At 49.1% G+C, this 27,263-nt stretch overlaps 1 pseudogene; it reads left to right on the forward strand.

Moving 5' to 3' along the window:
* Nucleotides 1-169: 169 nt before the first annotated feature.
* On the forward strand, nucleotides 170-11,222 carry LOC129468549 (ral-GDS-related protein-like; annotated as a pseudogene).
* The last annotated feature ends 16,041 nt before the right edge of the window (nucleotides 11,223-27,263 follow it).

A 27,263-nucleotide genomic window follows, 5' to 3' on the forward strand; every position in this document is an offset into this window, starting at 1 on the left:
GAGAGGGTGAGCAGTCAGAAGCCCAGTGGGGCCTCCGAGTAGGTCTTATGGAAAGGAAGAGCTTACAGGATGGAACCTACAAGATGTGACCTCACTTCCTTGCTGACGGACCCCCAACCGAACTTAGAATTCTGGTAACTAGGCACCCATAGTCTAGAGACAGCCCCATTTCCAGCTCACTTTGTAGGCGATGCTCGAGAGAACATGTTCTCCTGCTGTATCCCGACATGCTGCCGACCTCCTCGTCGCAGAAGAGACCAAAATGAGAGTCATTCCCGAGAATATAGACGTTGGTTCAACCCTCACCCTCAACGCCTCTGGCCCTTTGCCAGAAGGCACCCACAGGTAACACAGGGCCCAGGGCAGGCCCATCCAGGCCAGGCCGCAGCTGTGCCCATTACGGCAGCCCCAAGCCCCTCTTCATGTGTTTGGGGGAAACAGGAGATGAGGGGCCTTCCCTGGACAGGAGCAGGTAGGTTGTCAGGTGTTTGGAGCCTGGTACGTATGTCAGGTTCACAGGCCACGCCATGCCTGGCAGGATGGGATGGTGAGTGTCGAGGACACAGTTTGTCTGCTCAGATCTGAATCCCAAGACCTCAAGCTGTCATCTGCCAGAGACCCCAAGCTTCTCTGGCTGGAGGTCTATGCAGATGCTCCTATGTGCCAAATCTTGTGTGTGTGTGTGTGTGTGGGGGTGGGGGGCGCCAGGGAGGAGCTCTAATGGGGGTGTCCCACTGTGGGGTCAGCCAGGCAGCCCACTGACACCTCTTGGCCCGGCTCTTGGGCACTCTCTTTGCAGAGCTCCACACAGCAGATCAAGCAGGAGCTGTTGGATGGATTCAATTTCTCCGTCTTCAAAGAAGGGAAGGTGCACCACGTGACCAACCATGGCCAGCGCTGGTCTGGGGTGAGATTGGGCACAGAAGGGCCTCCACAGACAGGGACTCGAGAAAACCAGGGTGGGCTCAGGACTCAAACACGAATATGGAGACTCCCTAGGCTCTGTCCTAGGGCTTTCCCACTTGAGTGACCCACTGTTCCCTCCCAAAGATATCTGGCTGCCATTAGTCCCCAGTGGCAACCTGGTTACAGGCAAAGTCCCTTTCACCTGTCAGAGGAAGATCAGAGAAAATCCTTCTGTTTTCACTTTATGCTATGCCAGGAGTATCTCAGCATGTTGCCACAAGAATTGAGTACAATATTGTTATCATTTTAACTCCCCACCCTAAGTGTATCTCCAGCAACAGGCAGCTCCGATGCCCTGCCAGACCTCCTCCAGGACTTAAAATCCAACACTTTTACACTAACAAGGTGGGTGGGGGGCATTGATTACAACAAAAGAAGGTGAAGCTACTCTATGCATTTGTCTTTAAAGTGTCATCTCACAGAACTCATCCCTGCAGCCCCATCAGGCAGGAGCTGGAACCTCGCATGTCACTGTAACATTCCTTAAGGGAGGCCATTTTCCACAGCGGGTCAGCCTCTCAGTGCTGGTGGATCCCGTTGTGATAAAATTCCCTTTCGAGGCAGCCTTTCTACAAGGAGCATAATCCTATGTGTGTCCTAATAGGCTGGAGCAGTTTGCCAGGGCTGCCATAACATGGCACCCTGACTGAAGGGCTTAACCACAGAAATCTGGTTCCTCACAATTCTGGAGACTGGAAGTCCAACGTCAAGCTGTCAGCCTGGGGTGGTTTCTCTGGGCCTCTCTCCTTGCCTTGGAGATGGCTGACTTCTATCTCGGTCAGCACAGGGTCTTCTCTTGAACTTCTCTGTGCGCTGACCCCCTCTCCTTGTAAGAACCCCAGGCAAATTAAATTAGGGCCACTCTAATGAACTCACTTCACCTGAATCACCTCTTGGAGCACTCTGTCCAGACACAGTCACGTCCTGAGTCTCTGGGTTTGAGAAGAGAAACATTTACATTTGGGAGAGGGGACACAATTCAACCCATAAAATACGCAAATCCCCTGCAGCAGACAGACACCCAGGAAAGGGATATCTGGGTGAAAGGATACGCAGATATCAAGTTTCAACAGCTCTAGCCAGTTGACTTTCCAAAAGGGCTCCAGCTGGTCACACGGTCACCAGCAGCCTCTGAAGGTAGCTGCTTCTCTGAACGCAGCCTCCCCTGAATACTAACATGCTTTTAACATTTTGCCAATCTGCTGTCTGTGTGGCAGAGAAAGTCACCTTGTTTCATTTCCACTTTCAAACAAACATTTGCATAACCTTTCACGGGTTCAAAACCTGCCTGCGTTTTCTCTTCCCCGAGTCGCCTCACAGATCCTGGGCCTTGGGATGCGCTTCCTCCCACCCTGGAGTCTTCCAGCATTTTCCCCTTGGCTGGGGCTGGGATGGCCGTAGCTGTTTCTCTAGACTCACGTTCATGTTAAAGGAACAAAAACAATCATATCCCTTTAAAGTCAAAGGGTTCTTCTAGAGTGTCTTGTCCTGCGCCCTGTCGCTAAAATGAGGAGGGGACCAGGCCTCTCTAGGTCTTGAGGACTTGCAGGGATGATGCTCTTCATGCAGGTTGTTGACATAGACGGTGTCATTGCCCCACAGCTGACAAACACCGTGACGATGCCTTGAAGGCATGAATCGTTTTATCATTCTCCATCCTCATATGCAATTTTACTTTGAAAGCCTAGAACCCTTTTCACCATGGGCACCCAGGTTCTCCACATGCACAAGTCCCTGAAGGGTTGGTGCTTCTTGGTGAGTTCCAGATCCTGGTCCTCTGGCAGTTCATGGTGTTACCACTGACTCCCATGTCCCTTCTTGTTCCCCTAGTATGAAAATGAGATCTGCAAGATGAGAACTTTCCAGCCCAGCACATGGGAGAAGCTGTTGCAGTCCCTGGTTCCAGCCTTTTTAACTAAACCCATCTCCTCCTATGCCACCTGCCTGGGTCCCTCCTGCGACTTTATCACTGTGCCACACTTTTTGGAACTACTGGTTAGAAGGTGAGTGTCCATCCCCTCCAAGGCACGAAGGTGTTTCTGTCCCCTACTGGCTGTCTTGAAGATGCAGCTCTCAGGGCCTCAGTTGGCTCCTCTGGAACAGGGAGTAGTGAGAAGATGAACCCCACAGGGTTCTTGTAGGGACTGAATGATCTAAGACATGGCAAACAAAGGGGTCCCTAGAGCCTAAAACTCTGGAAAATCTGCTGGGGGTGCCGTGATTCATGTTTATTACTTTTCTCTTCCCCGTCACTGAAGCAGCTCTCAGCATTCTGCCTCAATGGCCCATATCCCTCGCTGTTTGGAAAAACACATAGAAAGCAAGTCTACGATGGCATTAGTAAAGGATGTCTGAGATTCCTTCTGGCTGGTCTTTCTCCTTGACACAGACAGAAGACAGGTCCCTTGGTGCTGAAAAAGGAGCCACAGGCCCACTCAGACATCTGGAGAGGCTCACTGGGGTTCTCCAACGGTTGGGGTTCACTCATTCAACACATACACACAAAACACCTCATTTGTGCATTGCTCTTCTTGTGGCTTGGCGTAATTTCATAAACAAAGCAGATGACACTCCCTGGGCCTCGATTCTACTCAGAGTCAGGCACTCACAGTAGACAGAATAAACAAGTCGTATCTACAGAATGTTACAGGCCTCCTCTACGTATGGTGGCATCCTCCCAGATTCTGACTAGAATGATGGAGCCCAGCAACAAGTATAAACTGGGTGGATTTAGGGTTCTGAAGGGCCTTTTCACCCACAAAACATGGGAGAAAAAATGTGGACTCTGGCTGGGGAGAGACTAAAGGAGGCCTGGGGCTCATACTTCTTATAATTCCCATGACAAGGCTGACATCTGGGGACTTCCCCCGCAAAAGGCAAATACTGAGTTCTGTAAATGGAGACTTAGGTCCCCTGCAAAGGAGAGGGGAGGCTGGGGTCACAGCTGGTCACTGAGAGATCCATCCCCAGCATTGTGGCTTCCCAGCTGTCTCTGTCCTCCTCCACCGCCCTCCCCTCTTAACCCCAGAACCAGGGGACCCAGAGCTGGAGCTTTGATGAGCAAGCTGCTCACAAATCTGCCTGGAGCTACAGTCTTGAGCGCCCAGGTGGCACAGTGCTGTGCTCCAGGGCCTTTGGGAAAAGAATGTCAGTGGGAAGCCAGGGCGCAACAAGGGTCTGTATAGCCCTGCTGCATGACCAGGTCTGCCCCTTCCACGACAGCACTGATGGCTTGGGGTAGGGTGGGGCTGTCCCCTACACAGGCAGCAACAGGCCAGGGACCCAGAACCAGGCAAGGGTGCCCTGGAGGGTTGTGGGGGAGAAGGCCAGGCTTCTGACTCAGCTGTCCACTCCATCACCAGTACCATCAGCTCCATTTTGTTCAACTGGCCCCCTGAAAACACTTCAGTTTGCTATCAGCCCCCCACAGTGATCATCTTTCTGGATAAAGCTGGCCTTCAGGAACTTCGCCTGGCCTGGACTGGGATTGGAGGACCATCAGGAAATTGTCCTAGGCCAGTTGGTGCTTCCGGAGGCCAACGAGGCCAAGCCAGATGGTGAGGGGGCTTGCAGTCTGGAAGACTTTCCAGGGGTGGTGTTTTGGGGCTACAAATTCCCTTAAATTCCATCTGGCCATTTCTGTGCTTGTAAAGCCCAGTGAAAAATGACTGGAGTGGTGACCTTTTCTCCTTTTGCAGATCATGCTCCACCTCCTGGGCAACACGCACTAACAATGCCAGCCCTGGAGCCAGCACCACCACTGCTGGCGGACCTGGGGCCTGCTCTGGAGCCAGAGTCACGTGCAGCCCTGGGTGCGCCAGGATATCTACATTCAGCACCAGGGCCAGCACCAGCACCAGGGGAAGGGCCCCCACCAGGGACAGTGCTGGAGCCACAGTCAGCCCCAGAGTCCCCCTGTCCCTGTCCCGGGACTGTAAAGAACCAACCCAGTGAGGAGCTGCCTAACATCACGACCTTCCCCACCCCCCCCACCCCCCCCGCCCAGGCTGCTGGCAGAGCAGCTGACCCTCATGGATGTGGTGAGCAGCTAGGCTTTGCAGGCTGTGTCTCTGGCACCAGCTATCTCAGACCAGCCTCTCCCTGAGGAGCAGACAATGCCCTGGGTCCAATTTCAGCTCCACTTCTTACCAACCATGGGATCTGGATGAGTTTCCTTACACACAGGCCTTCCCTGTCTGCATGTGGACAGCACAGATGGGACATCGCCCACACCAGCTGCACAGAGTGACTGTGCAGATTGAACGACAGGGGAAGGACAGAAAGCAGGGCAGGGCAGGTGCTCACTGTGGGGCAGGCAGGGCCATGGGTCACTCACCCCGCTGCTCAGCAGCCTCACTACCCTCAGCGCTTATTAGGTACCTGATGCATGCTGGATTCTATGGCAGACACCCAAACAGAGCCCATAGTTGCAGCTGCCACAGGGAAAGTGCACCGGTATGGAGAGAAGGAGTAGAGGGCTGATTGGGATGGGAGGAAGACAAGGCCCCAGGATGGGCAAGCCTGAGCCACCTTCTAGTTCTTGGAGTCAGGATGGCCTGGGAGAAAATGTCACTCTCTCTTCCCACCCTTGCCGGGTTCTGGGCCATGATGCATTCAGGGCCCTCGGTGTTTGGCAGAAAACCAAACCCAGAGACTCCCACAAGTCTGGAGCCCATTTTAAAGCTTTCTGAGCTCCAGCTTGGTTCCTGCCAGAGACCATGGATGACTGTGAGCTCAGTCCCTGCCTGGGACTGTGGGTGACTCTGAGCTGGGGTGTGCTGTGGCCGTGACACTCTCCTCCTCCCCCAAGGAGCTGTTCAAGAAGGTGGTGCTCTACGAATGCTTGGGCTCCATCTGGGGCCAACGACATAAGAAGGGGAATAAGCACGTAGCACCCACAGTTCGTGCCACCATCGCACACATCAACAGGCTCACCAACTGTGTCACCACCTCCTGCCTTGGGGACCACAGCATGAGGGCCCTGGACAGGGCCAGGGTGGTGGAGCACTGGATCAAGGTGGCCAGGGTAAGCCATGGTTGGGCCTGAGGATTCCCTCTTTAAAAATGGGGAACTTCCTCTTTTCCCCCATCGGCTTTCAGGATTGACATCTGTATCTCTGGCCTGAGCCCTGCACATCCCCTGGCCCTTCTTGTCAGAGCTTCACTGACCTTGACTCCCATGGCCCAGTGGTGGCTGCTCACTTCCGACCTGGGCTCTTCCTTGGGTTGAACTAAAATCCTCCTAGATGAGTGACATTCACTCGGCACCAGGTGCGCCCTCCTGAGGCTCCCCAGGCCTCTGCTTCAGCCAGGAGGGGAGATCTCAGCAGAGAGGGCTGAGGCTGAAGTGGGCCAGACTCCACCTCTGGACCTCACAGCTCACTCTTCCCTCTCCAGGAGTGCCTAAGCCTCAACAACTTCTCCTCGGTGCATGCCATCGTCTCTGCTCTGCACAGCAACCCAATACATTGGATACACAAGACATGGGCAGGAGTGTCCAGGTGAGGAGGGCTCTCTCCACGGGAGCATCAGGGTTGACCTAGGGACCCATAGGTCTCCCTATGTTCCCTCAACGACTCTGAAAGGTTCTTGGAGACCAGGGACACTGGAGGCAGGGTTGGGCTGGTGGGTGTGGTCACTAAGCTGCCCTGGACTCCTAGGCAAGGATTTCCAACTCAGGACTAAGGTTTTTTAACCATCAGGAACAGACTGGCGCCAACTGGAGGCTTTCAGGTGTTTGTACCCAGAAGTGTAACTATATCCAACTGAAAGCTAACTGTAAACACGCAGGTGGCTCATGTGAAGTGCAGATGGGGCCCAGGGGAGGAGCATGAGAGGTCCCACCCTGGTCCTCTGGAGCCCTTGTGATCAGAGGACCCCACTGAAAACTCTCACCCAATAAGCTGGGATTCACTGGGTTTTCAAACAAAAGGGATTGGAACTCACAAATCTCTCCCGATTCCCAAATTTACCCTTCTTTCTTTCCTCTGTCCATAGCAAAAGCATGAAAGATCTAAAAGAACTCTGCAAAAAAAGACACTGCGGTGAAGAGGGACCTACTGATCAAGGTACAGTGGAGCCTGGGAGATGCAGGGCAAGTGTTTAAGGGTCAGAGAAAACAGTGAGTTTGGAAGGGCATTGGACCAGGTATGGAGTGGTTAGTGGACTTGAAAAATTCCCTCCATGCCTACCTTGGGCCAACAGGAAGAGTCGTGTGTGGGTCCATGGGCACGTGGGGGTACAGGGGAAGGAGGCCCTGGAAATGGGATGTGGCAGTGGCTGCTGGGCTGCTGGGCTGCTGAGCGGGGGTGATGAGCTGCAGCATTAGCAGGGCTCTGGCTCCCATGCTGGTCCATGCTGCTGGCATGGAGCTTCCTCCAGGCTGGGGGGTGGTCATGGTAGGTGGGACTTTCTTCCTTCCTCAAACCGGCCAGCAATTCCTCAGGAAGCCAGGCCTCTACTGCTGCTTCTGTCTGCAGCGCACCTCCATGGGCAGGGGGCCTCTGCTCACACTGGGCGAGAGGGGGAACGAAAACGGAGGAAGCTCATGTGCCAGGGAGTCCAGTGGACCGCCAAGCTTTGGGTACCAATGGGCATACTCAGGACAGATGTATGTGTGTGCTGGGACTCCCCTTTCTGCTCTTTGCAGACACCTGAAAACGGTCATGTCATAGGATTCTCACCAGTTAGCAGCGACACATGCTCATGACAAGTATCTGGGGGATTCATGCATTCCTAGGGGATCCTCCCTGACCAGATCTCAGAATCTTCCATGCAAATGAGAAGGTAACATGTCACGCCACCCAGGATTCTGGAAAACCCTGACATGTCAGTCAGAGATGGCGCCTCAGGAGGCCACTTCCTGAGTGGAAGAAGAGAGAGTTCTGTGCATGGAACTCCCCTGGGGGATCATGGGCGAGGCAAAACTGTTGGCATGGCTCAAACCCAGTTTGTGCGGCAGAGACTCCTGTGGGGCTGGGATAGGCAGGTACCACTTAACCAGGTCCCCTAAAACACCCTATCCCTTTCCCATCACGACTGTGCCTGGCTGGAGACCTAGACACTCAGAGACTCCAAACAACACGACCCTGATGGGTGGTGGTGCTGGGATGTGGGGTGAAGGCAGCCAAGACAGAGCCTCGAGGAGGGAGAGGAGGCGTCCTCTCTTTTGGGGCTCTGGGGAGTCACTGCCCACTCTGGGCCTCTGTTTCCTCATCTGGAAAATGAATGGATGCTAAGCCTGTAGGGCAGGCCTCACAGGGTGGAAATGAGGTTCAAGAAAAGAAAGCAATTTGAGGGTGCTCATGCCTGGTTCTTCCTCAGAGGGATGAGGGTGAGAACAATGGCAACAGCTATAGGAAACTGAGCCCTCAGGAGGCCCTGTGAGGTAGCTGTGCTTTTCATCGCTCTTTACAGAAGAGGAAACAGTCTCAGGGAGGCCTGGTTGCATGATTGGATGACACACACAGGGAGTGTGGGTCTAGGCCAGTGGTATGAGCACTGTGCCAGGTGACTCACCTCAGTCCCTGGGGATACAAGTGCGGGGTGGCTGGGGTGTAACTGGGGGAGTGGAGGAGAACCTCACTGTCCCTGTCTCTGACACCTGGCAGGCAGGGAGCTTTAAGGTGGCCACCCAGGAGAGAAACCCTCAGAGAGCCCAGATGAGGCTGCAGAGGCAGAAGAAGGTGAGTGAGCCTGTGGCACGGAGGGAATGCAGGGGATCAGAGGACAGGGCTCCTTTCCCCGCCAGCTGGAGGCCTCCATATCAAGACAGCGGGGGCTTCCTCCCCAGCCTTGTCCTCCTGTGGCCACTGGGCCTGGAAAACCTCCATTCGAGAGACCAGAGCAAGGGGCTGGGAAAGCTGGACTCAGAGTGGTTGTGGGGAAGGGTAAGGCTGGGACATAGGCCCTTGTGACTTGTTGAAACCCCACCATAGAGGTAACTAGGAGTGCTTGCTAGACTTGGAGGTCAGCTAGGATAGAGGACGCAGAGATTTGGGAAAGGCAGCTGAGGGTCTTTAGCTGCTCCAACCGAGAGACCTGGGGAGGGGGGTTCTGGGAGACAGGGGCTGATGGGATTTCATGGGGCAGGACCTTGGGCAGGTACCTGAAGGCCAATACTCATCACTGCTACCCCTCCCACCTCTCCGCCCCTCCATGGCACGGGGTGTGGTCCCCTTCCTGGGGGTTTTTCTGATGGAGTTACACAGGTTGGATTCGGCCATCCCGGATGATCTGGATGTGAGTGAGCCTGGGGCAGGCTGGTTGGGGGGCAGGCTGGTTGGGAACCAGGATCCTGAGGCTTGGGAGGAGAGGGTCTCAGACCCAGCCTTTAGATCTCAGCCCCTGGCAAACCTCCTCTCCTGACAGCCTCACAGCTGCTCCTGTGGGTGGGGGTGTCAGGCCCATCTCATCACCTCTGAGTGATGGAGGCTCCATGGCAGCCACCAGTCCCTATTCCTGAGTGGTGAAGCTGCAGAGCTGCCTGACTGCAAAGCTGCTGAGTTGTGGGCTGAGCTGGACTCAGCCTCTCCCTAGGGTGGTCCCGTAATAGGAGGGTGAAATTTTGCCTCTCCAAGGGCAGGCAATTCCAGGGTCACTGAGTGCTTTCTTTCTATGAGAGACCTCAGTTTCCCTGTCTGTCATCAGAGAGGGTTGGGGCAGAAGGTCCCTGGGCCTCAGCTCCCATGCCCCCTGCTCTAGAGCCCAGAGCCTGAGGCAGGTCCAAGTCCTGTCGTGTGCACATCCCCTGACCCTGGTGGCCCTGGCAGTAATGCAGCATGGGAAGGGGTAGGGTGGGGCTGGTTGTGGGCCAGGGACCTTTCTGATGGACTCTGTCTGCCTTCCAGGGCAACACCAACAAGAGGAGGAAGGTGAGCAGCTGGGGCACTCACGTTGGATGAGGGTGGGGATGTGGACGTCACAGTCCACCCTGGGCAGGACATTCCCTGGCTCTAACCTCTACATCTTACTTAGGTTTACTGGGAGGGTTTGACACATACAGCAGGAGGAGACCTATCCCAGTGGAGAAAGTGGGAAAGGCACTGGAATCAAAGACCAATTCCTGCAGGAGGGGCTCTTTACATCCAACTCTGAGGACAGGCTGGGGGCTGCATGGGACCTCTTCAGAAAACTGCCCCAGGGACCAGCCCCTTCTCCCTGCCTGCCAAAGGCCCCCTCAGCATCTTCTACCCAGGCTCTGTCAGCATCCTGTCCTCTGTCGCTAGGAGGTCCGAGTTCTGCAGGAAATGCAGCTGCTCCAAGTGGCTGCCATGAATTACAGGCTTTGGTCTCTTGAGAAATTTTGTCACCTATTTCCCAAGAATGGATCAGCTCAATGACAAGGAGAGGCGAGGGCCTAGCAGATGGGCTGAGGGTGGGAGAAGGCTCTCCTTTTTTTTTTTTAACATGGTCTGGCTCTGTCGCCCAGGCTGCACTGCAGTGTCACCATCTCTGCTCACTGCAATGTCTGCCTCCTGGGCTCAAGCCCTTCCTTAGCCTCCCAAGCAGCTGGGACTACTGCTGTACACCACCATGTCCGGTTGTTCTGCTGTTGTTGTTCCGGTACAGATGGGCTTTCACGATGACGTCCAGGCTGGTCTCAAACTCCTGGCCTCAAGCAATCCACACACCTCAGCCTCCCAAAGTACTGACATTACAGGTGTGAGCCACCCAACCTGGCCTAGAGGAGGCTCTCCTGTGGCCAGCTGCAGAGACCCTATGGCCATGCCTCCATGGCCAGCATCAAGCCCTGTTGCACGGGGACTGCTGGGGACCCAGGATTCCACCTGGGCAGGCACTGAGAGGGGACCTGATGGGTGGCTCATGGTGGCCTCACAGCTGCCTCTCTGTCCTGCAGCTACAAGCTGTCCTGCCAGCTGGAGCCCGAATCCCAGTAGGCTGGCAACATCCTGCAGTGGCTGGGACCCCACCGGGATGCTGGCCAGAACACCGGCTCTGCACCATCCTTCACCCACACCATGGACACCAGGGAACCACATCTAGGAGGCTGGCAGCTCAGCTGCATCTTGACCCTGCTCCTCATCACCAACTGCTCCTGCTGGCCAGGATCAGGCCATGGGACTTTTGCAAGTCAGGTGGGAGACCATTTTATGTTTATTTTCTTTAGTGTATAAGTAAGGGTTTTTTTCTTAACTTTCATTAAAATAAAATTTTAAAATACTGTTCAAAATGTTCTATAGTTGTTGGAATGAGAAAAGTAACTGCAGTGTGGTAACCCTATACCAGTCTTTTTTTTTTTTTTTTTTTGAGATGGAGTCTCGCTCTGTCGCCCAGGCTGGAGTGCAGTGGCGCAATCTCAGCTCACTGCAAGCTCCGCCTCCCGGGTTCACACCATTCTCCTGCCTCAGCCTCTCCGAGTAGCTGGGACTACAGGCACCTGCCACCACGCCCGGCTAATTTTTTGTATTTTTTTTAGTAGAGACGGGGTTTCACCGTGGTCTCAATCTCCTGACCTCGTGATCCGCCCGCCTCGGCCTCCCAAAGTGCTGGGATTACAAGCGTGAGCCACCGCGCCCGGCCCCTATACCAGTCTTTAGGATTCATAGTCTAGCGTGTCAAATTGAGGCTATGGCTGAACAAGTCATGGAATAGCGTTCATGTTACGCATGCCAACCATTTAATGTTTTCCTTCTTTATTCAAATTAATTATTGTTAACTCTGTTTAAGGAAAACAACAACAACAACCAAAAAAAAAAACCCTTAAAAACCATAGTATGTCACCCAATCTACCACATTTGTTCTACTAACCAGCTACTCTCAAACTTAAATTCTAGTTAAATTCAACTTCCACTGGGTTACTCTACTTTCTTAAGGTTTAAATATTTAATGAATCACTTAAGTATTTACTGAAGGGCTGGAGATGGGAGGTATTTAAACAAGTAGTAGGGCTGGCCTTCTCCAGAAGTCCTGTGCAGAAGGGAGCTGGCCATCAGTCTCCACGAAACACAGATAAACTTTTTTCACTGTGGATCTTCTCAGACTTCCTGACACCTCTCCCTCTAAGTGAACATCAAGGAAGGAGACAATTGCTTGAACCCAGTATCTAAAGGATGTCCTACAGCTTAATTTGAACACAACCCCCACTGTGGTATATCAGACAAAAACAAGCCAAAGAAATCAACATTTCAAGGTCTGAAATATAATACCCCCAAATCAACACAAAATAAACACCTAAATCCAGTCCTGGAGCTGCAAAGCTCCTATAAGAAAAGTGGGAGTTTGTATTTTAGCAAAACTTGTATCTATGCATGCAGTTGGCAAAAAAGAATGAAAACAAAAGCAAAAATTATCTATGGCTAGAAACCCTTAGACCATGCAATTGATTTGGCAATACTTTTCCTTTCTTATTTTTTGTTCTTTTTGGATGGGACACAAAAATCACTGCTAACAAATGTGAATACAAACACACGGGACTATACATCATTTTAGAGCTTCCGCATGGGGAAGAGAAACAATGAACCATTAAAGAAGGCATCCTACAGATTGAAAGAAAGTTCAGCAGAATCATATCTGTGAAAGGGGTTATCTAACATGTACGAGAAACTAACACTACTCTAACTGGGAAAATGAACAAAACCTAATACCCAAGCTAAAACTGGGCAAAGAACCTGAACAGGCACATCTGAAAAGAAAACACAAAATTCACTGACAGGTCAAAGAGAAGTTGCTCAGCTTCACTAATCTTCACACAAATGTCTAAGTGCAAATCACATTCAGATACCTCTCACTCTAATGAGAATGAAACTTATCAAAAACAACAAAAAACCCATACGTTCACAGGCAGTGGCCAATGTAGAAATGCAGAAAAAGACACTTTATACACTATTGGTGAGGATGTGCATTACTAGACACACGAAGCGAAGCAGTTGAAGGTGCCTTAACCATTTTACATTACAAATACCCATTCACGTAAGCAATCCCACTGCTGGTTATACACAGAAAGTGCATGAAATCTGTTACGTTGAGGAGATATTGGCCTTCATATGGTGATTGAAGCACTATTCACAATAGCGAAGGTATCCAATCAACCTACCTGTTCATGCACAGATAAAGGGATAAAGAAACTTCAGTACATAATGGAATCCTCTTCAGCCATAGAAATTCATGAAACCATGTCATCTGCAGCAACGTGCAGAAACCTGGAGGACATGATCTTCAACGAAATGAGCCAGGAAGATAAAGACAAACACGGCACGACTTCATGCATGTGAGAATGAGATCAACTTTCTCTCTAAACGACTTTATCTCCTAGAGTAGGAAGTTCCACAGTGGTAAAAAGAGGCTGGGGGTTGGGGAGTCCGGGCAGGAAGTGGGAAATGGATACAATGTTACACTCAGATGACAGGAATAAATTCAGCTGTTCTACTCCACAGCAGGATGTCTAGAGTTAACAGTATCCTACCTTATTTTCCAAAAAAGGCTGAAAAGAAGGATTCTGAATATTGCAACCACAGAGAACTAACAAATAATAACTACACATGGTAACAGAGACAGTCAATGCCTTGCTTTCATCATTACACAAGGTATATATGCATGATCAAAATGTCCCACTCTACTCTTTAACTGTATACCTTTACTACAGAGCAAATTGGTTTTAAGGACACAGAAATAAACAATGCTGGAGTTCATGTGACACCAGGAAATGCCCTGCATTTCCAAAGCAACTCTGAGAAATCCAAACTACACTGCATGCATCACACTCCCTGATTTGAAATTTCACTCAAACTCTAGGGACTGCTTCCGCATGGATTAGTGGAAGAGAACAGAGAACCTGAAGTAAACCCACACACCTCATACCACCTGATTTTGGATGAAATACACAATGATAAGTAATGGGGAAAGAACTCCCTTTTCAATAGTCTTGGGATAAGTGGCGAGCCATATGCAGAAGAGTAAGTAACACTAGGCCTCTACTTCTCACCATGTACAAAAGTTCACTCTGATGAATGAAAGATGTAAATGGAAGACCTCGAACTACAAAAATCCTACAAGAGACCCTATATCAGCTTTGACAAAGCATTTATATGCCTAAGACCCCACATGACACTGCAACAACAGCAATAACCAACATGTGGGACCTAATACACTAAAGAGCCACCGCACAACACAAGAAATTACCAACACAGTAGACAGACAACATACAGGATGAGAGAAAATGTTCCCAAACTATGCACCTGACCAAGGTCTAATATCCAGAATCTACCTTAAAGACCTTACACAAATAAATTAGCAAAACCCCCCAAATAATTAATAAGCAATGGATATAAACACACACTTCTCGAAAGATGATGCACAAGCAACCAACAAATGTGAAAATATGCTGAACCTAATTGTCAGAGAAATATAAATCAAAAGCACAATGAGATATCATCTCACGCTGGTCAGAATGGCGATTACACAGTTAAAAAAAAAAGGACACTGGCAAGGCAGCAGAGAAAGGGGACACTGGTCCACTTTTGGTGAAAACGCAAAGTAGTTCAGACACCATGGAAAGCACTTCAGAGATTGCTCAAAGAACTTAAACCAGAACTACCATCTGACCCAGCAATCCCACCACTAGGGTATACACAAAGGAAAATGAATCCTTCTGTCCAAAACACACATGCACACAGACGGTCATGGCGGCAGTATTTACAATGGCAAACACGTGAAATCAACCTACGTACCCATCAACAGTGGATCAGAAAAGGAAAATGTGGTACATATATACCACAAAAAACTAGGCAGCCATAAAAAAAACAAGGAAATCATGTCCTTGGCAGCAACATGAAAGGAGCTGGAGGCCATTATCTAAAGAGAAATAAGGAAAAAACAGAACACCAAATGCCACATGTTCTCACTTATAAGGTGGAGCTTATAACATTGAATACACCCTACCATAAAAGTGAAAACGACAGACACTGGTGACTATCAGATGAAAAAGGAAGAAGGGATGAGGTATGGGCTAAAGACCTATCTGGTGGGTACACCCACTGCCTGCATGATAAGGCTGCTTGGACCCCAAGTCTCAGTGTCATGCAATATACCAAAGGCAGTAACTAATCTGCCTTTGTTCGCTTTAGTCTATAATAAACGTAGAAATTATGTTAAAAAATACAAACTTAGAAACTAAAAAAAAGAATGAAAAACACAAACTTTTATAATTATCTAAACAATCTTTTATTGGCATAAACTAAGAAAGTGGACAGAATGAGTAAACCAAATACTCAATCCCAATTTATATATAGTGAACACATTTTTCAAAAGAACACCAAAAAGACACAATGGGAAAAAGAGAGCCTGTTCGATAGATGATTTTGAGCAAACTGAATATTCATATACAAAAAACACTGAAATAGGACCCTTAAGTCATCCAACACAAAAATCAATGCAAAATACATTAAAGACCTAAAACTCAATCCTGAAACCACAAAACTCCTACAGGAAAACATAGGGTATGCATATATTTTAGAAAAGAAATCTATGCCTGCAGGCTGCTAAAGGTATTTAAAAAACGTTAAAACAAAGGAAACACTCTAAGAAAACACCCATAGACAATGTAATGGCTTGGCAGTTTCACTGAAAAGCTGGGGACCTGGTTCCACAGAACAGTGGAACAGATTAGAAGACTCAGATATAAACCTGCACACCTGAAACCATCCGACGCTTGAAAAAAATCAACAAAAATAAGCGATGGAGAAAGGACTCCCTATCAGTAAGTGGTGTTGGGATAAGTGGCTAGCCAGATGCAGAAGAAATAACACTGGGCCCCTGTGTCTCACCACGTAAGAAAGCAACTCAAAATGAATCAAAGATTGAAATGCAAAACCCAGGGCCAGGTGCAGTGGCTCATGCCTGGAATCCAAGCACTTTGGGAGCCAAAGCGGGCAGATGACTTGAAGTTGGGAGTTCGAGACCAGCCTGGCTGACATGGTGAAACCCTGTCTCTAAATAAAAAAACAAAACTTAGCCAGGCATGGTGGCACGTGCCTGTATTCCCAGCTACTCAGGAGACTGAGGCAGGAGAATCACTTGAACCCGGAAGGTAGAGGGTGCAGTGAGCTGAGATCGCTCCATTGCATTCCAGCCTGTATGACAGAGCGAGATTCGGTCTCTAAACAAATACATAAATACACAAAAATCCAAGACCTGAAATAAAAAAATCCTGCACAAGAATCTAGCAAATACCCTTCTTTTTTTTTTTTTTTTTTTTTTGAGACGGAGTCTCGCTCTGTCAACCCAGGCGCGATCTCGGCTCACTGCAAGCTCCGCCTCCTGGGTTCACGCCATTCTCCTGCCTCAGCCTCTCTGAGTAGCTGGGGCTACAGGCACCCGCCACCACACCCAGCTAATTTTTTGTATTTTTATTTTTAGTAGAGACAGGGTTTCACCGTGGTCTCGATCTCCTGACCTCGTGATCCGCCCGCCTCGGCCTCCCAAAGTGCTGGGATTACAAGTGTGAGCCACCGCGCCCGGCCCAAATACCCTTCTTGACAAAGGCTTTGGCAAAGCATTTACATATCAAGTCCCCAAAAGCAATGGCAACAGAAACAATTACTGATAAGTGGGATCTAATACACAAGAGCTGCTGCACAGTACAAGAAACTACCAACAGAGTAAACAGACAGCCTATAGAATAAGGGAAAATATTCCCCAACTATGCATCTGAAAAACATCTAATATCCAGGATTTATTGTAAAGAGCTTAAACAAATAAAATCAGAAAAAAAAACCTTATAAATAGGCAAGGGACATGAACACACACTTAAAAGGAGGTGTACCAGTAACCAATGAGCATGGAAACATGCTCCATGTCATTGATCATCAGAGAAATGCAAATCAAAAACATACTGAGATACCATCTCACACTGGTCAGAATGGCCATTATGACACACAGTCCACAACAACAGAGGCTGGAGGGGCGGATGAGCAAAGAAATGCAGGTCCACTGTTGGGGGAAATGCAAACTAGTTCAGACCCCCTGGAGAGCAGTGTGGACATTTCTCAAAGAACTTAAAAGAGAACTACCACCCCACGCTGCAACCCCACTCCTAAGGATCTACCCAAAGGAAAATCCTTCCATCCAAAACACACATGCACTCGTATGTTCATGGTAGTACTACTCACAATGGTAAAGACACAGAATCAGCCTTGGTGCCCATCAGCAGTGGATTAGAGAAAGGAAATGTGGTATATACACACCACGGAACACTACACAGCCATAAAAAACAAATCCATGCCCTTACCAGAAACGCAGACAGAGCCGTTATGAACAAAAGCAAGAACAGAAAACCATAATTTTCAAAATAGCTGCAAAGGTCAGTTGTGAATATTCTCTCCACAGAGAAATCATAACTCTGGAGCTCACAGAGATGCTAGACACTGCAACTTCATTATGATGCTATGTTTACATAGATCAAATTGTCCCTTGCAGCCGCTGGTTATACACACATACTCTATGGCAATGAAATTGCTATCCCATTTTGGTAATATTCATTCTCACCGGAGTGAGATGATATCTGAGTGTGGTTTTGATTGACTTCTCATGAGCATCAGTAATGTTGATTCAGAATCTTTTACCTGTGCATCCATCTCAGGTCTTCAGGTCCTTCCACCCACTCATACACATCAAATTGAAACAAGTTCACAATAACTTGGCAAACATCACTAACCACAAGCAAAATCTAAATTAAAACCACACTTAGATACCATCTCATTTTTTGTAACAAAAAAAGACAAAAAACACTGAAAGAAAGGTAAATGCTGGTGTGTGTTTCCAGAGAGAGAGACACTCTTCTCCACAGTTCGTGAGAAGGTAAACTAGTACACACGCTACAAAAACCACTTGGAGGTTCCTCCAAACCTTAAAAGACTCCAACTACCATTTCAACCAGCAATTCTACTACTAGGAATACATTCAAAGCCATTGAAATCAGGACACCAAAGATAGATCTACCCACCCATGTGGATTCCAGCAGTGTTCCCAAGAGCCAGTATAAGCAATCAACCTACCTGCTTATCCACAGATGAAGGGATAAAGAAGCTGCTCCACATGTACACACTGGGATACTCTTCAGACAGAAAACCACAATGAACTCATAACATGGGGAACCACAAGGTTGCACCTGCAGGACATGATGGTAAATTAAATGAGTGAAGGGGAGAGAAACAAACCTTGAGTCATCTCACTCACGCAGAATCTGAGAAACTCTATCTCAAAGACCTGGCGAGCACAATATGGGTTTCCAGAGATTGGGGGAAAAGAGGGGTAATGGGCGGGTATTGTAAATGGGTACAAAGTTACACATAAATGAGAGGAAGAAAATTCTGTTGTGCTATTCCACTGCAGGGTGACAATGGTTAACAGTATTGGCACATCACTTTCAAAGCAGCTTGACAGGAGAATATTGAAGGTTCTCACCATAAAGGAATAAAGAATGGGAAAAGGTAACAGAGACAGTAAGTACTCTGATTTCCTCATTCCACAATGTATGCATAGACCAAAACGCCCCACTCTACCCTCTCATTGTATTGTTCCTTTACTATGCAACACATTTGTTGAAAGAAATAGAAATACATGCTGCTAATATTCATGTGGGACCATGAAGCACCCTGAGTTTCGTCCTCAGCAATCCTGAGACATCCAGACTACATCGGATACATCACTCCCCGATTTCAAATTTCAGGGAAAGCCTAGGGACCCGCTCCCACACAGAGCAGTGGAACACAAGAGAGGACCAAGAAGTAAAACCACACACTGAAAACTATCTGATCTAACACAGAATCCACAAAAGTAAACAAAGGGAAAAGGACAGCCTATTCAATCAACGGTGCTGAAATAAGCGGCTAGCCATGTGCAGAAGAATAACACTGGGCCCTCCCTCTCACCAGACACAAAGAGGAACTCAAGATGAATGAAATATTTAAACGTAAAAAAACTATTAAAGTCTTATGAGAAAACTTGTGAAATATCCTTCTCCACATAGGCTTTGGCAAAGCCTTTAAATGGCTAAGTCCTGAAGAGCAATGGCGACAAAAACAAAAATTGACAAGTCAGACCTAATATCTCAAAGAGTTGCTGCACAGCAAAAGAAACTACCAACACAGTAGACAGACAGAGTACAGAATGGGAGAACATGTTCCCAAACTGTTCATCTGAACAACGTCTAATATGCAGAATCTACAAGGCCCTTCAACAAGTCAACCAGGGGAATAAACAGAAAAAGAATATCCCATTAATAAATGGGCAAGGGATGTAAACACACTTCTCAAAAGTTGACAAGCAACCAACAAACAGGAAAACACGCTCAAACTCACTCATTATCAGAGAGCTGCCAATCAAAAGCATGACGAGATGACATCCCACGCAGGTCACAATGGTGAGGACCACGTAGGCAAAGAACACATGCTGGCGAGGCAGCCGAGGAAAGGAAATGCTGGTATGCTTTTTGTGGGGATGAAAACTATTACAGACACCATTGAAAGCAGATCAGGGATTTCTCAAATTGCTGAAAACAGAACTACCATCTCACCCAGTAAGCCCATTCCTGTGCATCTACCCAAAGGAATATTAATCCTTCTATCCAAAAGACACAGGCACTTGTATGTTCATGGCAGTGTTATTCACAATGTCAAAGACATGGAATCAACCTAGCCATCAACAGTGGATGAGAGGCCGGCACAGTGGCTCACACCTGTAATTTTAGCACTTTGGGAGGCCAAGGCAGGTGGATGGCTTGAGTCCAGAATTCGAGACCAGCCTGAGCAAAAGGATGAAACCCCATCTCTATAATAATACACAAATTAGCCGGATGTGGTGGTGGGTACATGTAGTCCTATATAATCTGGAGGCTGAGGTGGGAAGATCACCTAAGCCCAGAAGATTGAAACTGCAGGCCACTGTCATAAGCGAACTAAGGCCCAAATAGAAAACCAAATGCCGCATGTTCTCACTTGTAAGCGGGAGCTAAACTTTGAATGGACTCAAACATAAAGAAGAGAACAACAGACACCTGGAATGACCAATAGACCAATAAAAAAACAAGGCAGGGGGAGCGTGTGCTGAACACCCATCCTGTTGGCCCTCTGCTCACTGCCTGTGTTATGGGGTTGCTGGCACCCCAAGACTCAGTGTCATGCAATCAACAGATGTAACTAACTTGATTATGTACCCTTTAAACTATAATAATGAGAGTAGAAAGCATTAAAAGAAAAATCCAAGGTTAGGGCGCTGTGGCTCATGCCTCTAATCCCAGCACTTTGGGAGGCCAAGATGGGCAGATCACAAGGTCAGGAGTTCACGAGCACCCTGGCCAATATGGTGAAACCCCGTACAAAAACTAGCCTGGCGTGGTGGTGGGTGCCTGTAATCCCAGCTACTTGGGAGGCTGAGGCAAGAGAATCACTTGAACCCAGGAGGCGCAGGTTGCAGTGAGCCGAGATCGCTCCACTGCACTCCAGCCTCGTCAACAGAGCGAGACTGTCTCAAAAAAAAAGAAAAGAAAAGAAAAGAAAAGAAAAATCCAAGGTAAGAAGCAAAGAAAATAGTAAGTGAAAAAACAGTCTGTAGTTATCCACACAATCCACGACTGTCACAAACACAGAACAAGGACCCAAGTGACAGAATGAGGTAGCCAGATACTCAACCCAATATGTTATGTAGAGAATACATTTTTCAAAACCCTAAACAGACACAATGGGAAAGGGAGAGTCTGGTTCAATCAATGATTTTACCCACACGCAAAACACTGAAACAGGACCTTACATTTCACAATACACAAAATCAACACAAAATGAATTAAAGACCTAAACTCAATCTCGAAACTGTAAAGGTCCTATAAGAAAACACAGAGTGGGCGTATATTTTAGGAAACCTGTATCTATGCACACAGGCTGCAAAAGGTAAAAAAGCATCGTAACATTTAAAAAAAAAAAAAGTGGCCAGGCGAAGTGGTTCATGCCTGTAATCCCAGTACTTTGGGAGGATAAGGCAGGCAGATGACCTGAGGTCAGGAGTACAAGACCAGCCTGGCCAACATGGTGAAACCCCATCTCTACTAAAAGTACAAAAATTAGCCGGGCGTGGTAGCAGCTGCCTGTAATCCCAGCTACTTGGGAGGCTGAGGCAGGAGAATCGCTTGAACCCAGGAGGCAGAGATTGCAGTGAGCTGAGATCGTGCCATTGCACTCCAGCCTCGGGGACAAGAGCGTGACCTCATCTCAAAAAAAAAAAAGGCTGGGCACAGTGGGTCATGCCTGTAATCCCAGAACATTGGGAGGACGAGGCGGGCAGATCATGAGCACAGGAGATTGAGACTATTCTGGCTAACACAGGGAAACCCTGTCTCTACTAAAAAAAAAAAAAAAAAAGTAGAGAAACTACACCCACAGACAATGCAAGGCTTGGCTGTGTGTGTGCGTGTTTGTGTGTGTTTTGTATAAGTGGGGTGTTGAACACAAAAATCACTGCTAACATATGAAACTATAACCATATGAGACTAGGGACACTTTACAACTTCTACAAGGAAAAGAAAACGATGAAACAAAAAAAAAGGCATCTTAAAGACTGGGAGAAAATTATAAAAAATCCTACCCCTGAAAAAGGTTCTTATCTAACACATAAAATAAACTGACATGACTAAGTGAAAAACAACAACAAATATCCAAGGTAAGAGGATCTAAATAGATCTGAGTGAAAAGAAGGCAGGAAACTGACTCACAGGTGACAGTTTCTCAATATCACTAATCCTCACAAAAATGTGAACGAAAACCATACTCAGTTACCACCTAATTCCACTTAGAATGAGTATTATAAAAAACAAAAGTCAAAACTGTTGAAGGCAATGGTCAGTGTAGACTTGCAAAAAAAAAAAATCCTCTATACCATTTGTGGGAATGAAAATTACTATACACACTACAAGAAACTTTTGGAAGTTCCTTAAAAAATAAAAGGTAGGCCAGGTGAGGTGGCTCATGCCTGTAATCCCAGCACTTTTGGAGGCCAAGGCAGGTGGATTATGAGGTCAGGAGATCGAGACCATCCTGCGCAACATGATGAAACCCCGTCTCTACTAAAATACAAAAAAAAAAAATTAGCCAGGCATGGTGGTGCACGCCTGTAGTCCCAGCTACCCAGGAGGCTGAGTCAGGAGAATCGCTTGAACCCCGGAGGTGGAGGTTGCAATGAGCCGAGATCGCGCCACTGCACTCCAGCCTGGCGACAGAGCAACACTCTGTCCAAACACACACACACACACACACACAAAACAAAAACGTAAATACACAATGCTAATATTAACATGGAACCACAAACAGCCCTGAACATCTAAGGAATCCTGAGAAATACAAACTAATTTGGAAGACTCACAATTCCTGATATCAAATTGTGTTGCAAGCTGTAGGTAGCCAATATTCCAATCTGCATGGTCTCGTGATATGCCACTGTGCTCCAGCTTGGGTGAGAGTGACCTGCCTCAAAAAAGAAAAAGATTGTGAGAAAATATGAGGGAATCATAGAAGTGATAATTGGTTGTTATCAAACATGTACACAGAAAAAAAAATATCAAATAGCATAAAAAAACACGTATCCAAACTAAAACTGGGCAAAAAACCTGAACAGACATCACTGCAGAAACAACATAAAATGCACAAACACGTAAGAGAAAATGTCCTCAACATTATTATTCATCAGAAAAGAATGTACTCCAAAACCACATTCAGATACCATCTCACACCTTCTGGAATACATGTTACTGAAAATATCTTAAAAATTTAAAAGAATGCTGGTGTGGATTTGGATAACGGGGAAATCTTATACACTATTGCTGTAAAGATAAATTAGAATATACACTATGGAAAAAAGGTGTAGGCCAGGCACAGTGGCTCACGTCTGTAATCCTAGCACTTTGGGAGGCGGAGGCAGGCGGATCACCACGTCAGGAGATCCAGACCATCCTCGTTAACACAGTGAAATTCCATCTCTACTAAAAATACAAAAAATTAGCCGAGCATGGTGGCATGCACCTGTAGTCCCAGCTACTCGGGAGGCCGAGGCAGGAAAATCGCTTGAACCCGGGAGGTGGACTTTGTAGTGAACCAAGATCGTGCCACTGCACTCCAGCCTGGATGACAGAGCGAGACTCTGTCTCAAAAAAAAAAAAAAAAAAAAAAAAAATTGTAGATTCCTCAAAAAATTGAAAATGCAACTACCATATGATCTAGCAATCCCACTACTGGGTATACCTCCAAAGCAAATGAAAACAGTATCAGAGATCACAAAGCCTCAATGAGGATAGCAGACTTTCTTCATTAAATGGTTTTGAGAAAACTGATGTTTGTATGAAAAAGAATGAAATAGGCCCCTTCTGGTATACAATACACAAAAATCAACTCGAAATGGACTGAAGACCCAAACACAAGACCTGAAATTATATCTCACCGTCACCTGTAAGGAAAAAGGTCAGGGGAGATGATGGAGCACTTAGTTTTGGGGCAACTTGCATCTAAGCTCACAGGTTGGAAATGGGAAAATAAAAAATGGAAAAAAAAAAGAAAACAGAAAGGTAAAACCTCGTGGAGAATCGAATGGCTTGTGAATATATTTATTTTTCAAATTGGGAAAGCGAATCACAAGTAACAAAAGCAAAAACAACCACGTGGGGCTACATCCAACTGGAAAGCTTCTGTACAGAAAGGAAGCAATGAACCAAATGAAAAGGAATCCTACAAATGCGGAGAAAGTTTGGGGGGAGCATATATCTCCTAAGGGGTTGTTATAAAAAATATGCAATACGTTAACAGCGCTAAGCAGCAATAACAACAAGATAATCAACCCCAAACTGGGCAGGGACCCTGCACAGACATTTTTGCACAGGCGACATAACACTGAGCAGCATGGAGAGAACCAGGTCCTCAGATCGCCGTCATCAGGGGCAAGTCCCCGTCAGGCTCGCACCAGGGTGTCCCTCCCCCCTGGTCAGGTGGTCGTGACCAGAGGGACAGAAGGGGACATAGGCTTCCCTGGAGGCGGGGGTTGGAGGGGGGTCAAAGAGTCCCGATGTGTCCCGATGGCGGGAAGGCAAATTTAAAAATTCATCAAATCCTGGAGGCAGCTGGCATACTTTTTCCTCCGTCTGAGGCCTGGACAGGAGTCGGCCAAATACCCAGGCCTGGCCCCCACTCCCACCTGGGCCCGGCTTCCCCTTCCTCCTGGGGCTTTCCTCTCTCCCCATCTATATAGGACAAGTTCCCTCAGAAAAAGTCCTCAAACCCTAAAAATACCACAGTCTGCTACACTTGCCACCCTCAAAAGCCCTCAGGGAACAAAATTAATGGTAAAACAAATACTAAAATACTATAAGAGAAAGAGGAAAACTAGTGAGAAGATGAGCATAAAGGGAAAGTTCCAGAAAACAAGCTTCTGTAGTCACCGTGTAGAAGGAAGTGCCCTGGAGAATCTGAGCTGCAGGCAGCTCCCACCTAAACAGTCAGGGCCACAGACAGGAGCTGTTTCCTCCCCGGGGGGGGGGTCTCCAAGTCATCCCCAAGCCGCCGCGGTGCCCCCTCAAGCGAGTCCCGAAGGAACCGCAGCCGTTTACACCACGCACGCCATGAAGCCTCTGCGGTGAGAACACGCATGCGCACCATGTGGGGCAGAAAAGGCGGTTTCGGCGCCTCCTGCCAGTCACAGTGCACAGTGCAGGATGATCCACTTCATGGTCAGCATCAGCCCAGGTCAGTCTAGGAAGGGTAGAAAGGTGTGTTGTGCGACACCAGGGCGGAAGAACTCCCCAGTCTATGCATGTGGACCTCCCCCGTGAAGCTCTTATTTTCTTTTTGTTTGGACAGGGTCTCACTCTGTCACCCAGGATGAAGTGCAGTGGTGCAATCACAGTTCACTGCAGTCTCAAACTCCTGGGTGGGAGGCTGTACGGTGGAAGAGCAGGCAGGGCTGGGGCTGCTGAGAGGCTGGGAGGAGGGGGCTGTCAGGGAGGGAAAGGGGGGATGGGGCCGGGAGGGAGGGCACTTACTACCATCACAGTCGCCCTAACAGGGCCGGTCACAGAATAGCTGTGGGGCTCAGTGCAAGACACAAATATGGAGCCTCTTGTTCAAAAATGATTAAGGATTTTTTTTATTTTAGTTGGAGTCTCACTCTGTCTCCCAGGCTGGAGTGCAGTGGCACGATTTCGGCTCACGGCAACCTCCACCTCCTGGGTTCAAGCGATTCTCCTGCCTCAGCCTCCTGAGTAGCTGAGACCATAGGCACACACCACCACACCCGGCTAATTTTTGTATTTTTAGTATAGACGGAGTTTCACCATGTTGGCCAGGCTGGTCTCGAACTCCTGACCTCAAGTATCCACCCATCTTGCCCTCCCAAAGTGCTGGGATTACAGGCCTGAGCCATTGTGCCTGACCAAAAATGATTAAGGATTTTAAGGCAGCCCCCACAGAGCATTAAACAAGCCTCTAGAGCTGGCCCCGCCCCCGAAGGCTCCAGGCCCATCTGTCTTGGGGATGCACAGGTTCCAGGGACCCAAACCCACCCTTCACAACTCTCTTCCCCTCCCAGCACCGCAGGGGCCCTCCTGGCCCCAGGACCTCCCATGGAACAGGCTCTCTGTCCAGGATGGAGATGGGGACCCTCCTCACTGCCCTGTGCCCCTCATGGGCTGGACACGCCCACACCCAGGAAGAAAGGCGTAAAGGGCTGGGCACCGCCCTTTTGGAACCAGAGGCTTGGCGGCCCCAGATGGGTCTGGCTGAACCCGCCTTCAGAGGGCTGAGATGAGCCGGCCGCAGTTACTCAGCTGACGCCCCCTCCCTGCAGGGCCTGGGGAGTGGAGTTTCCCAGACTGCACACCTAGCCCCTACCGCACTTCCATTGTCTCCAGACACGCGCAGCAAGGGTGCCCAGGCCAGAAACAGGAAGCAGCAGCTCTCCCTCCTCCAGTTCCCGGGAACCGTCTCAGCCGACCCCCCAGCACCCTTCCCCGGAGCCTCACCTACAGGAGGACGGACACCTCGGGCCCTCCCCTGCACCCAGTGCTGTAGGGAGCAACCTCAGCCCTGGGCCTGGGATGAGTGCCCTCCCCAGCCTGGGGCCGGGAGACAGGCTCTCCCTGACCCAGCACTTGAGTGTCCACTTACAGGACACTCACCTGCAGAGGTGCCCTGAGCAGTGTTGTGGGTTAAGGGACTTTCTCCCCTCTGGAAACAGTCCCTGAGAAGCTGAAGGTCTTGGGGGCCTCTCACCAAATGTTTTTGGGAGGTGGGAAGACATCAAATGCGGGTGTGGCTTCCCTGGAACAGCTCCGTGTGGGGACTCAGGAGCTAAGCCCCCAGCACACGCCTCTAACACTTTCAGTAAGGGCCACCTCTCTGGAGCCACGGGTGGCTGCGAACACCCTGTGGTTCCCAGCAGGCACCACCCAGGCAAGACAGAGAACAGGCCGGGGAACAATGGGCTGGCCTGACCACAAGCGCTGGGGCAGATCACAGACCAGATGGCCTAAACTCATGCCCTGGGGCCAGCTCTGACTCCCTGCAAGTGTGGCAAGAGTCCCTTTTGGACACCTTGAGAAGCTGCAGCTGGGAGAGGGCCACCCGCCTGTCTGGACGTCCAGCCCAGGTGGCAGGGCCCAAGTGACCAGTCCCAGGCCACAGCCCTTACCACCTGCCCTGGCTGCAGGGGCTCCCAGAAGCCACCAAGGGCCTGGCTTGGCCATGCCTGTCCGCATCTAAGCTTCAGTTTCCTCATCTGCTCAAGAAGGGGAGGGGAACACTGATTAAATTATGCAAACTCTGAGTGGCAGGATTAGGTGTGGCTGGGACAGCCAAGGCTCCCCAGGGTGGTGGCATCTCTGGAGTCCCAGGATGGGCCCTGTCTCCCTTCCGGGCCCCCAGCTGGGTTTGGATACCTCCTTTCCCCTCCCTCCCTCCAGAGGGGACCCCTGCAGAGCTGCCTCGGCCCCAGGGCTCAGCCTGTGTCTGACCCGAAAGCTCCCGCCTACCCTGGAGGATGAGTTGGGTGCACCTCCTTCCTGCAGGAAGATGAGCGCTAGAGATGGGGTCAGTGTCAGGGCTACAGAGGCTGGAATCCTGCCTGGAGCTAAAACAGCCCTGCCTTACCCACCCTGCACATCAAATCCTCTGCTGCAGCCCCACCTAGCACGCCCTGCATGCAGGGCGGGGCTGGGACCCAGGGTCTGAGCTTTGGCCTCTGGACATCCTGCTACTCACCTGCCAAAGGTCCTGCAGCTGGAGGCTCTGGCCTCCTCGCCCTCCCACAGAGTT

The sequence above is a fragment of the Symphalangus syndactylus genome, chromosome 18, assembly GCF_028878055.3.
Source record: "Symphalangus syndactylus isolate Jambi chromosome 18, NHGRI_mSymSyn1-v2.1_pri, whole genome shotgun sequence".
In the NCBI taxonomy this organism is placed as follows: Eukaryota; Metazoa; Chordata; class Mammalia; order Primates; family Hylobatidae; genus Symphalangus; species Symphalangus syndactylus.